Source organism: Mobula birostris, chromosome 17 (assembly GCF_030028105.1).
Source record: "Mobula birostris isolate sMobBir1 chromosome 17, sMobBir1.hap1, whole genome shotgun sequence".
Classification (NCBI taxonomy): domain Eukaryota; kingdom Metazoa; phylum Chordata; class Chondrichthyes; order Myliobatiformes; family Myliobatidae; genus Mobula; species Mobula birostris.
In genome coordinates, this window is record NC_092386.1 from 67,078,972 (window position 1) to 67,090,135 (window position 11,164).

Consider the following 11,164-nt stretch of genomic DNA (forward strand, 5'->3'; position numbering starts at 1 on the left):
AAAGTGGATAAGTCTCCAGGTCCTGACAGGATATTCCCTAGGACCTTGAGGGAAGTTGGTGTGGAAATAGCAGGGGCTCTGACAGAAATATTTCAAATGTCATTAGAAACAGGGATGGTGCCGGAAGATTGGCGTATTGCTCATGTTGTTCCATTGTTTAAAAAGGGTTCTAAGAGTAAACCTAACTAGTATCAACCTGTGAGTTTGACGACAGTGGTGGGTAAATTGATTGAAAGTATTCTTAGAGATGGTATATATAATTATCTGGATAGACAGGGTCTGATTAGAAACAGTCAACATGGATTTGTGCGTGGAAGGTCATGTTTGACAAACCTTATTGTATTTTTTGAAGAGGTTATTAGGAAAGTTGACAAGGGTAAAGAGGTGGATGTTGTCTATATGGACTTCAGTAAGACCTTTGATATGGTCCCACACGGAAGGTTGGTTAGGAAGGTTCAATTGTTAGGTATTAATATTGAAGTAGTGAAATGGATTCAGCAGTGGCTGGATGGGAGACGCCAGAGAGTAGTGGTGGATAACTGTCAGATTGGAGGCCGGTGACTAGTGGTGTGCCTCAGGGATCTGTACTGGGTCCAACGTTATTTGTCATATACATTAATGATCTGGATGAAGGGGTGGTAAATCAGATGAGTAAGTATGCAGATGATACTAAGATAGGTGGAGTTGTGGATAATGAAGTAGGTTTTCAAAGCTTGCAGAGAGAGTTAGGCCAGTTAGAAGAGTGGGCTGAAAGATGGCAGATGAAGTTTAATGCTGATAAATGTGAGGTGCTACATTTTGGTAGGACAATCAAAATAGGACATACATGGTAAATGGTGGGGCATTGAAGAATGCAGTAGAACAGAGGGACCTAGGAATAATTGTGCATAGTTCCCTGAAGTTGGAATCTCATGTGGATGGGGTGCTCCATCCACATTTCCAAGAAAGCTTTTGGTATGCTGGCCTTTATAAATCAGAGCATTGAGTAAAGGAGTTGGGATGTAATGTTGAAATTGTACAAGGCATTGGTGAGGCCAAATTTGGGGTATTGTGTACAGTTTTGGTCACCGAATTATAGGAAAGATGTCAACAAAATAGAGAGAGTACCGAGAAGATTTACTAGGATGTTACCTGGGTTTCATCACCTAAGTTACAGAGAAAGGTCTTTATTCTTTTGAAACGTAGAAGGTTGACAGGGGACTTGACAGAGGTATTTAAAATTATGAGGGGGATAGATAGATTTGACGTGGATTGGCTTTTTCCATTGAGAGTGGGGGAGATTCAAACAAGAGGACATGAGTTGAGAGTTAAAAGACAAAAGTTTAGGGGTAACATGAGGGGGAACTTCTTTACTCAGAGAGTGATAGCTGTGTGGAACGAGCTTCCAGTAGAAGTGGTTGAGGCAGGTTTGATGTTGTCATTTAAAGTTAAGTTGGACAGCTATATGGACAGGAAAGGAATGGAGGGTTATGGGCTGAGTGCAGGTCGGTGGAACTAGGTGTGAGTAAGAGTTCAGCACGGACTAGAAGGGCCGAGATGGCCTGTTTCCGTGCTGTAATTGTTATATGGTTACAACATAAAAACTAATTGAAAGGAAAACATGGTACCGGGAGTAACTCCTGCATGTTCTTAATTTTGTTTTTATTTTAAGCAAGGTGTACTTGTATGACTTGGTATCGAACAAGAATGCTGAATCAAACAATATTTTTACATTATTCAAATATTAAATAACTTCTTCCTGCTTTGCTACCAACTCCAAATCAATATAGAATGTGTCTCAACTTATATACAGATTTACAGTATCCTATATAATGCAACTACTGTATAGACATCCACAGCATAGTAAGTTTTAAATTGTCCCATTCAGGCCTAAGGATCTAATTGCTGTGGATACTTTTGTCCTCTTCTGGGATAATGTTTTTCCTTACAAGAGGGATCACCCTGCCTGGCAGGAGAGACTTGTGGCTGTGACACAAGCTGAGGTTAGAAACATAGAAAACCTACAGCACAATACAAGCCCTTTGGCCCACAAAGTTGTGCCGAACATGTCCTTACCTTAGAACTACCTAGGCTTACCCATAGCCCTTTATTTTTCTAAGCTCCATGTATCCATCCAGGAGTCTCTTAAAAGACCCTATCATTTCCGCCTGCCATTCCACGCACTCACCACTCTCTGTGTAAAAAAAACTTCTCCTCTGTACTTACTTCCAAGCACCTTAAAACTATGCCCTCTTGTGCTAGCCATTTCAGCCCTGGGAAAAAGCCTCTGACTATCCACACGATCAATGCCTCTCATTATCTTGTACACTTCTGTCAGGTCACTTCTCATCCTCCGTCACTCCAAGGAGAAAAGGACAAATTCACTCAACCTATTCTCATAAGGCATGCTCCCCAATCCAGGCAACATTCTTGTAAATCTCCTCTGCACCCTTTCTATGGTTTCCACATCCTTCCTGTAGTGAGGTGACCAGAACTGAGCACATTACTCCAAGTGGGGTCTGACCAGGGTCCTATATAGCTGCAACATTACCTCTCGGCTCTTAAACTCAGTCCCATGATTGATGAAGGCCAATGCACCATATGACTTCTTAACCACAGTGTCAACCTGCACAGCTGCTTTGAGCGTCCTATGGACTCGGACCCCAAGATCCCTCTGATCCTCCACATTGCCATGATTTTTACCATTAATATTATATTCTGCCATCATATTTGACCTACCAAAATGAACCACTTCACACCTATCTGGGTTGAACTCCATCTGCCACTTCTCAGCCCAGTTTTGCATTCAATCAATGTCCCACTGTAACCTCTGACAGTCGTCCACACAATCCACAACACCCTTAACCTTTTTGTCATCAGCAAATTTACTAACCCATCCCTCCACTTCCTCATCCAGGTCATTTATAAAAATCACGAAAAGTAGGGGTCCCAGAACAGATCTCTGAGGTACACCACTGGTCACTGGCCTCCATGCAGAATATGACCCATGCTGACTATTTGTAATAATATTATGCCTCTCCTAATGTTCATAAATCCTGCCTCTCAGGATCTTCTCCATCAACTTACCAACCACTGAAGTAAGACTCACTGGCCTATAATTTCCTGGGCTATCCCTACTCCCTTCCCTGAATAAGGGAACAGCATCCGCAACCCTCCAATCCTCTGTAACCTCTTCCGTCCTCATTGATGATGCAAAGATCATCGCCAGAGGCTCAGCAGTCTCCTCCCTCACTTCCCACAGTAGCCTGGGGTACATCCTGTCTGGTCCTGGTGACTTTTCCAACTTGATGCTTTCCAAAAGCTCCAGCACACCCTGTTCCTTAATATCTATATGCTCAAGCTTTTCAGTCCACTGTAAGTCATCCCTACAACCACCAAGATCCTTTTCCGTAGTGAATACTGAAGCAAAGTATTCATTAAGTACCTTTGCTATCTCCTCTGGTTCCATACACACTTTTGCACTGTCACACTTGATTGGTCCTATTCTCTCACGTCTTATCCTCTTGCTCTTCACATACTTGTAGAAAGCCTTGGGGTTTTCCTTAATCCTGTCCGCCAAGGCCTTCTCATGGCCCCTTCTCGCTCTCCTAATTTCATTCTTAAGCTCCTTCCTGCTAGCCTTAAAATCATCTAGATCTGTATCATTACCTAGTTTTTTGAACCTTTCATAAGCTCTTCTTTTCTTCTTGACTAGTTTTACAACAGCCTTTGTACACCACGGTTCCCATACCCTACCACCCTTTCCCTATCTCATTGGAATGTATCTATGCAGAACCCCAAGCAAATTTCCCTTGAACATTTGCTACATTTCTTCCGTACGTTTCCCTGAGAACATCTGTTTCCAATTTATGCTTCCAAGTTCCTGCCTGATAGCTTCATATTTCCCCTTACTCCAATTAAACGTTTCCCTGACTTGTCTGTTCCTATCCCTCTCCAATGCTATGGTAAAGGAGATATAATTGTGACCACTATCTCCAAAATGCTCTCTCACTGAGAGATCTGACACCTGACCAGGTTCATTTCCCAATACCAGATCAAGTACAGCCTCTCCTCTTGTAGAATTATCTACATAATGTGTCATGAAACCTTCCTGAACACACCCTATCAAAACCCCTTGCTCTAGGGAGATGCCGATCAATATTTGGGAAATTAAAAACTCCCACCACAACAACCCCGCTATTATAACTCCTTTTCAGAATCTGTCTCCCTATCTACTCCTCGATGTCCCTGTTACTATTGGGTGGTCTATGAAAAACACCCAGTAGAGTTATTGACCCCTTCCTGTTCCTAACTCCCATCCACAGAGACTCCGTAGACAATCCCTCCATGTCTTCCTCCTTTACTACAGCCGTGACACTATCTCTGATCAACAGTGCCACGCCCCCATCTCTTTCGCCTCCCTCCCTGTCGTTTCTGAAACATCTAAAGCCTGGCACTGGGACATCGTCCATGGTGGTTGTAGGAATTGATTCCAGTACTGCAGGAAGTGGTTCTGACAGCTCTGGAGTTTGTTCTGGGTGTGTCCCGAACAGTGTTCACTGGACAATGTGTAAGCACAGTACCTGATGTCACCATGTCCTTTACCTTTTGGATAACCACCCAACACTACTTTGTCCACTGCCATTTCTTCCCGATCTGCAGTAATGAGTTCAAGGGGTGGGGCACTGTAGCCAGGCTTTGCAGGAACCTGTTACAGTAATTGAGAAATCCTATAAAGAATTGCAACTGGTCTATCCTTTGGCCTTGGGGCATCTGCCACTGCTTGAATTTACTTGTAAGATGGTGCTGCTGGTAGCAAAGAAACAGAAAACTACTGTATTAATCACACTTTTTTCTTTGGTACAATCACTACAATCATAGCTGGTAACCTCACTTTAGGAGCTGAGCTGTTGAACTGCCTGTACCACCTGGAATTTTTATGGTGTGAACTGAAGTCTGGACGGATGTGGTGTGGTGTACGGGCTGAATGGAGGCGGTAGGGGCCCAGGGCTGAATGGAGGCGGTGGGGCCCAGGGCTGGATGGAGGCGGTGGGGCCCAGGGCTGCAGGGCTGAATGGAGGCGGTGGGGCCCAGGGCTGAATGGAGGCGGTGGGGCTCAGGGCTGAACCGAGGCGGTGGGGCCCAGGGCTGAACGGAGGCAGTGGGACCCAGGGCTGAACCGAGGCGGTGGGGCCCAGGGCTGAATCGAGGCGGTGGGGCCCAGGGCTGAATGGAGGCGGTGGGGCCCAGGGCTGAACCGAGGCGGTGGGGCCCAGGGCTGAATCGAGGCGGTGGGGCCCAGGGCTGAATCGAGGCGGTGGGGCCCAGGGCTGAATCAAGGTGGTGTGGTGTATGGGCTGAATCGAAGCAGTGGGGCTCAGGGCTGAATCGAGGCAGTGGGACCCTGGGCTGAATCGAGGTGGTGGGGCCCAGGGCTGAATCAAGGCGGTGGGGCCCAGGGCTGAATTGAGGTGGTGGGGCCCAGGCCTGAATCGAGGCGGTGGGGCCCAGGGCTGAATTGAGGTGGTGTGGTGTATGGGCTGAATCGAGGCGGTGGGGCCCAGGGCTGAATCGAGGCGGTGGGGCCCAGGCCTGAATCGAGGCGGTGGGGCCCAGTGCTGAATGGAGACGGTGGGGCCCAGGGCTGAGAGTGGGGAATGAGCCAGTGTTTGGCCATTGCTGGAGTGGACTTGGAGGCGATTCAATGCAGCAGAACTGAGGCCGAAACGAGTGGAGGCAATGCAGAGTCAAGGCGGTGAGGCCTGAGGTCCAAGAGCGAGGAAAGACCAGGTTTGATTGATTTAAGCACCTGGTCAGATTGGAATCATCAGATATAAGCCTGAGAGCGTATTGTAGCAGCAGGGCCTGGGTCTGAGAGTGAGGAACGACCCAGGTTTGATTGATTTTTGCACCTGGTTGGATTGGAAAGGTCAGGTATGGGCCAAATCAAGGTGATGGGGCCTGGGCCTGAGAGCATATTGTAGCAGCAGGGCCTGGGTCTGAGAGTGAGGAACGACCCGAGGTTTGGACAATTTAAGCACCTGGCCAGATTGAAAAGGTCAGGATGCTGGGGCTGGAGACGAGGGCTGGTTCAGCTCACTGCTCTGCGAGATTTACTTGCCTCTGTGCTGAACTAAGGCTGTGGCCTGCAACTAATGGGCTCCTGAATCGGCTGCAGTGATGACTGGCTTCGTGGTTGTGGACTCACTTTCATGAACTTCAGTTCTGAATGCTATGCTTGCATGGCTTGTTTCTTTTTCTGCACATTGGGTGTTAGGATGGCCATTTTTAATGGGTTCTGTTGGGTTTCTGTGTTTTGTGGCTGCCTGTAAGGAGACAAATCTCAAGGTTGTATATAACATACTTCGTTAATAAATGTACTTTGAGCTTTAATCCTTGTGTGTTGATGGTGTGACCACAGTAAGTGATGCTTGGTTTAAATAACTCACACTTATTGCATCATGTTCTAAGCCCATTATCTTCTAATCTATTTAACACTGTCTTGAGGTTTTGGAGATGTTCCTTGTTATCCTTAATGGTAACAATGATGTTATCCAAGTAACACTGAGTGCCTGGGCAGCCTTGCATCACCTGGTCCATATCTTTCTGCCAGAGTGCAGATGCTTCTATAAAAATAAGCCTATAATGGTGATAAAGTCTTTGTGAGTGATTATGGTGAGAAACAGTTTGGACTCTACTTCCATATCCTTCTGTAGGCAGGCCTCAGCTAAGTCTACTTTGCTGAAGTATTTCCCTCCAGAAGGTTTGCCACTATATCTTCCACCTGGGCAGAAGGTACTGATCTACTTTCGGTACTAGGTTGATGGTGACCTTAAGGTCACCACAGATCCTGACAGACCCATCTTTCTTGGCAACTGGAATCAATGCATTGACCATGGGTTTTACTCAGCCTTGGAAAGAATTCCATCAACCTCCAACCTATCTAACTTGCTTGCTACTTTATCACGGAGATATAAGCAACCGGATGGACTTTGTAAAACTTGGGTGTGGCATTTTCTTTTAACACTATTTTACCCTTGATATGTTTGAGTTTTCCAAAGCTATCCTTGAACACTGCTGTGGGGTTATCCAGTACCTTTCTTAATGTGCTATCAGTTGACTCTGCTGCAGGGGATGTGGCATGCAATTGGTGGATGGATCTCCAATCAAGTTGTCGTTGTCTCAGACAATCATGCCCTCACGAAGCTGGCCCACCCTTTTTTTACCACATTCAAGCCCAATGTGGCTTGTTGGTTGTTGTGTTTCTCTGTTATGAATGTCATTCCCACAGGATTTATCTTTTCCCCAGTATTAGTTCGTAGATGGATATCTGCAGGCTTCAGTTCAGTATCTTTGAAATGCCGTTCAAACTCATTTTGTGCAATGACTGATACAGCTGAACCAGTGTCCAGTTTCATTTTAATTAATTTGCTGTTGACTTCTAATGTAAACCACATTGGTTGTCTCTTGTTAGCTTTCACGTGGTAGATCTCAAGGCTGCACAGTCCTGTGGCACTCTCATCATTATCAGATTTTTCATCAACAGCGTGCAGATTAGTTCTCTTGAAACTGCAACTTGAGTTTTTTCTCTTCCCTTGTGTAGTCTATTTATTTTTGTCTGTCCAATGTGTTCTTGTATGTCCTTGAGTTGAGAGTTAAAGGGCAAAAGTTTAGGGGTAACATGAGGGGGAACTTCTTTACTCACAGAGAGTGGTAGCTGTGTGGAATGAGCTTCCAGCAGAAGTGGTTGAGGCAGGTTCGATGTTGTTGAAAATTAAATTGGATAGGTATATGGACAGGAAAGGAATGGAGGGTTATGGACCGAGTGCAGGTCGGTGGGAATAGGTGAGAGTAAGAGTTTGGCACAGACTAGAAGGGGTGAGATGGCCTGTTTCCGTGCTGTAATTGTTATATGGTTATATGTGTCCTTCTTTGTTGCACTTTCTGCATGTGTCACCTTTAAACCCTCATTGGTCTGGTGTATGTGAGCCCCTGACATAATGGCAACACAATTGTTCGGCCAGGCCAGTTTCTGTTTCGATATTGCGATTTCGTCTGTGCTCACTCTCACTCCTGACTGCAACCCAACTGTGTCTCTGTCTGCTGTCTTCCTTGATACAGCTATTTCAACTGGTCTTTTAAATACAAGTTGTGCTTCAGTTACAAGGTATGGGCTTTCTTATACGATTCCACAAACTAAATGATCTCTCAGTGCATCATTAAACTTTTTACAAAACTGATAATACTTAGACAATCTCTTCAATTCAGCCACATATGCTGAAATGGACTCCTCTACCTTCTGATCTCACTGATGAAACTGAAAGTGTTCTGCAATCAGCAATGGTTTTGGTTCTAAATGTTCCTGCATTACTTTCATAATATCAGCAAAGCTCGGTTTGGTTGGAGCATTTGTATTCGCTCCTCATTGGTTGTTTCATTTGCTTTAAATACTGCCAACTTGCTCTGTATACAAAATCCAGTTATGTCTTATGCAATTGAAGGCGTCAATCTTTCTGATATAGGCAGGTATTTCTACTCTTTTTTATGATTATGATCATGATGAACCCGTGAATTGTCCCTTTTTCTGCCTTTTTTTAAAGTTGTTCATCTTTCCTTTAGCAAAGAAAATGTGCTGCTAAAAGAGAAAAAAACATGCTATGCTTTTTTAAACTCGACTGCTTTTGCTGCGCTGTTTAAAAACTTGAGTGGCTCACTGCACTTTAACAGGTAGGTAGTCATCTCGAGTTGATTTTTAAAATACCTCGTTGCCACCGCTACGTTTGTAACCAAAACACAAAAAACTAATTGGAAGAAAAACAAGTGAGTCTGAAACAAGAGTCTAACTTCGTGTTTACTTTAAGTGAGGCGCATGCATATCACATGGGAGCATCATAACGTATGCAATTCATGTACTCTTACATATAACCTGCAATGTCTTACTTATGTAGACAACAAAAAATGCTTAAATAAATGATATATTTACAATATTACTTAAATATTAAATACACAACAGAAATTTTCAAAGCTATTCATTGAAGTAGAATAAAATGGATTTAGCCTTTAAACAGGAAAGAGCTGCCTGATTGTATTGTATTCTGTTTCCAGGGCCTGAATGAGATAAAAGGCATATTGTTGTTCAGCAGTACAGGCTTGCTGGTTCATTCCAAATTGGACTGCCAATAGTGGGGACTGTCTGCACACACAGGGGCTGGGAGATTCCATCAGGTCACAGCGGAAACCTCGCCAGAGTGATGGGGAGCATCTGTTTGTTTTTCTCCTGACAAGAAAGGCTAGCAAGTTCTGGCAGTTCCCACCACGATAGAGCCCAGTCTAGTGCAGTCAGCCATTTTACCTTTACTCCTTCAGCAAATGAAATAGTTTCCCCGTACCTATGCAACCAGATGCTTCCAAAGTGCTAAGCACCTCAATCAGATCTTCTTTATTTAATTGCACCTCTCTTCCTTTCACTGAGGGATCACTGTTGTCCTTCCACATCCATCTGGGTGGTGCAGTTTGTCAAGCTGTTGCTTTACAACTTCCGACCCAGATTTAATCCTGACCTTTGGTGCTGTCAGTCACCTGACTTTCCCCTGGGTGCTGTTACTTCCTCCCATAACACAAAAAAAACCCCAGAATGGTGGGTTAATTGGCTATTACAACTCATCCTTGTGAGGTGAGTGGTAGAATCTGGCTGGGGGGCGGGGGTGTGTGCTGATGGGATTCTGGGAGAACATTAAAGAGCAAGTTGTTGGGGAATGTACTTGTTCTGTGATATATAGGCTCAGTGGGCTGAAATGGCTCTCTCTCTGTCATAAGGAAACTGGAGGCTGGTGCTGTTACACAGCACTGAAAATGGGAATCTGCTACTGTGCTTGAGATTACATAGAGCAACACAGAAATGTACCATTTGCACAATAATCTGAAAGGAAATGGCCACAGAAGTACTTACAGATTTCCCATCTTCAGCATCCACCAGGGTTTTGGTGATGATAATGAAATTTAGAACTGCCACACCTTCTGAGCATTCACATTTCTTCACAAGATTTTATAAGTATAGCATTCTGATCAAACAGACATTGATTTGAGGAACTAAAAGTTACACAGGCCGTAGTCTTCCCATGAATAAATAATGAGATGCAAGTTTTACATGTTTGGGTTGCTGGACTCAATAATTCAAAGGCCCATATATTTTGCTTTTAGAAGCAGAATTGGAGATTGTCCTTATTTTAATGCATCAATGCCACTCTTTTATGTGGACTACGTTAAGGGCAAGTAAACTAATATTTCAATATAGTGAAAGAAAGTAGATGAAAATAAATCTTGCTAGATATTGATCACAAACTTTGGCCTTCATTGCCATAATTGGACTTATTTTGATGAAATGGGTTGATCTATTTTCCAAGGTCTGTACTTTCATGTATCAACACATGTAAAATCAGAACTTGCACTCATACTGAATTAACGTGCATGAAACTACAATAATTTTATGCATAAGGAATTACTTCTAATGTGCAGTTACCCCTATTCTAAATGCAAATTGAATAACTATTTGTCCAGAGCATTATCACACAGAATAAATGTACTGGTTGAGGGATGTCATTCACCAAACCTTCCTCTAACAATGTCCACGTACCTGAGATGCTGCATTTGTGATGGGTCACTCAGCTCTGAGCCAGCCGTGCGGTGCTCAAACCTCACATCTCTGCTAAAGGAAACATACACTTCATCCTTAATGCTTTCATATTTTTGCACAAGTGACACAGCTTCAAGTTACAACCTTGATAATTTATTCCAGTTTAATTTCTCGGTTTCTCCTCATCATCATAACTCAGAAAAAGAAACGGCCACCCAGTTAGTCAGAAACAATCCTCTGCCATCACCTAGCACTCTAGTTCACTAATGGCACTTTGAGTTGGTCTAATAAGTCAGAGGCCAATCAAGGGTGGAAAAGAAAATGTTGGCTTTGTTGGTGACATCACATTCTACAAAGGAATGCAAAACTGTTTCCTTCCTTTTACCAACAATTTTTACAGTTCAGAAAGACCAAGGTTACAGATATAGCTGTTGATATAGAATAAATCCTGGAGAACACCAGGGTTTAGTATGTAATTGGGTCTATAAAGGAGTATCCTTAGAAATGCAGCGAGTCAGAGCAATAAAAAAATAACAAGGATCCATTAAGCAA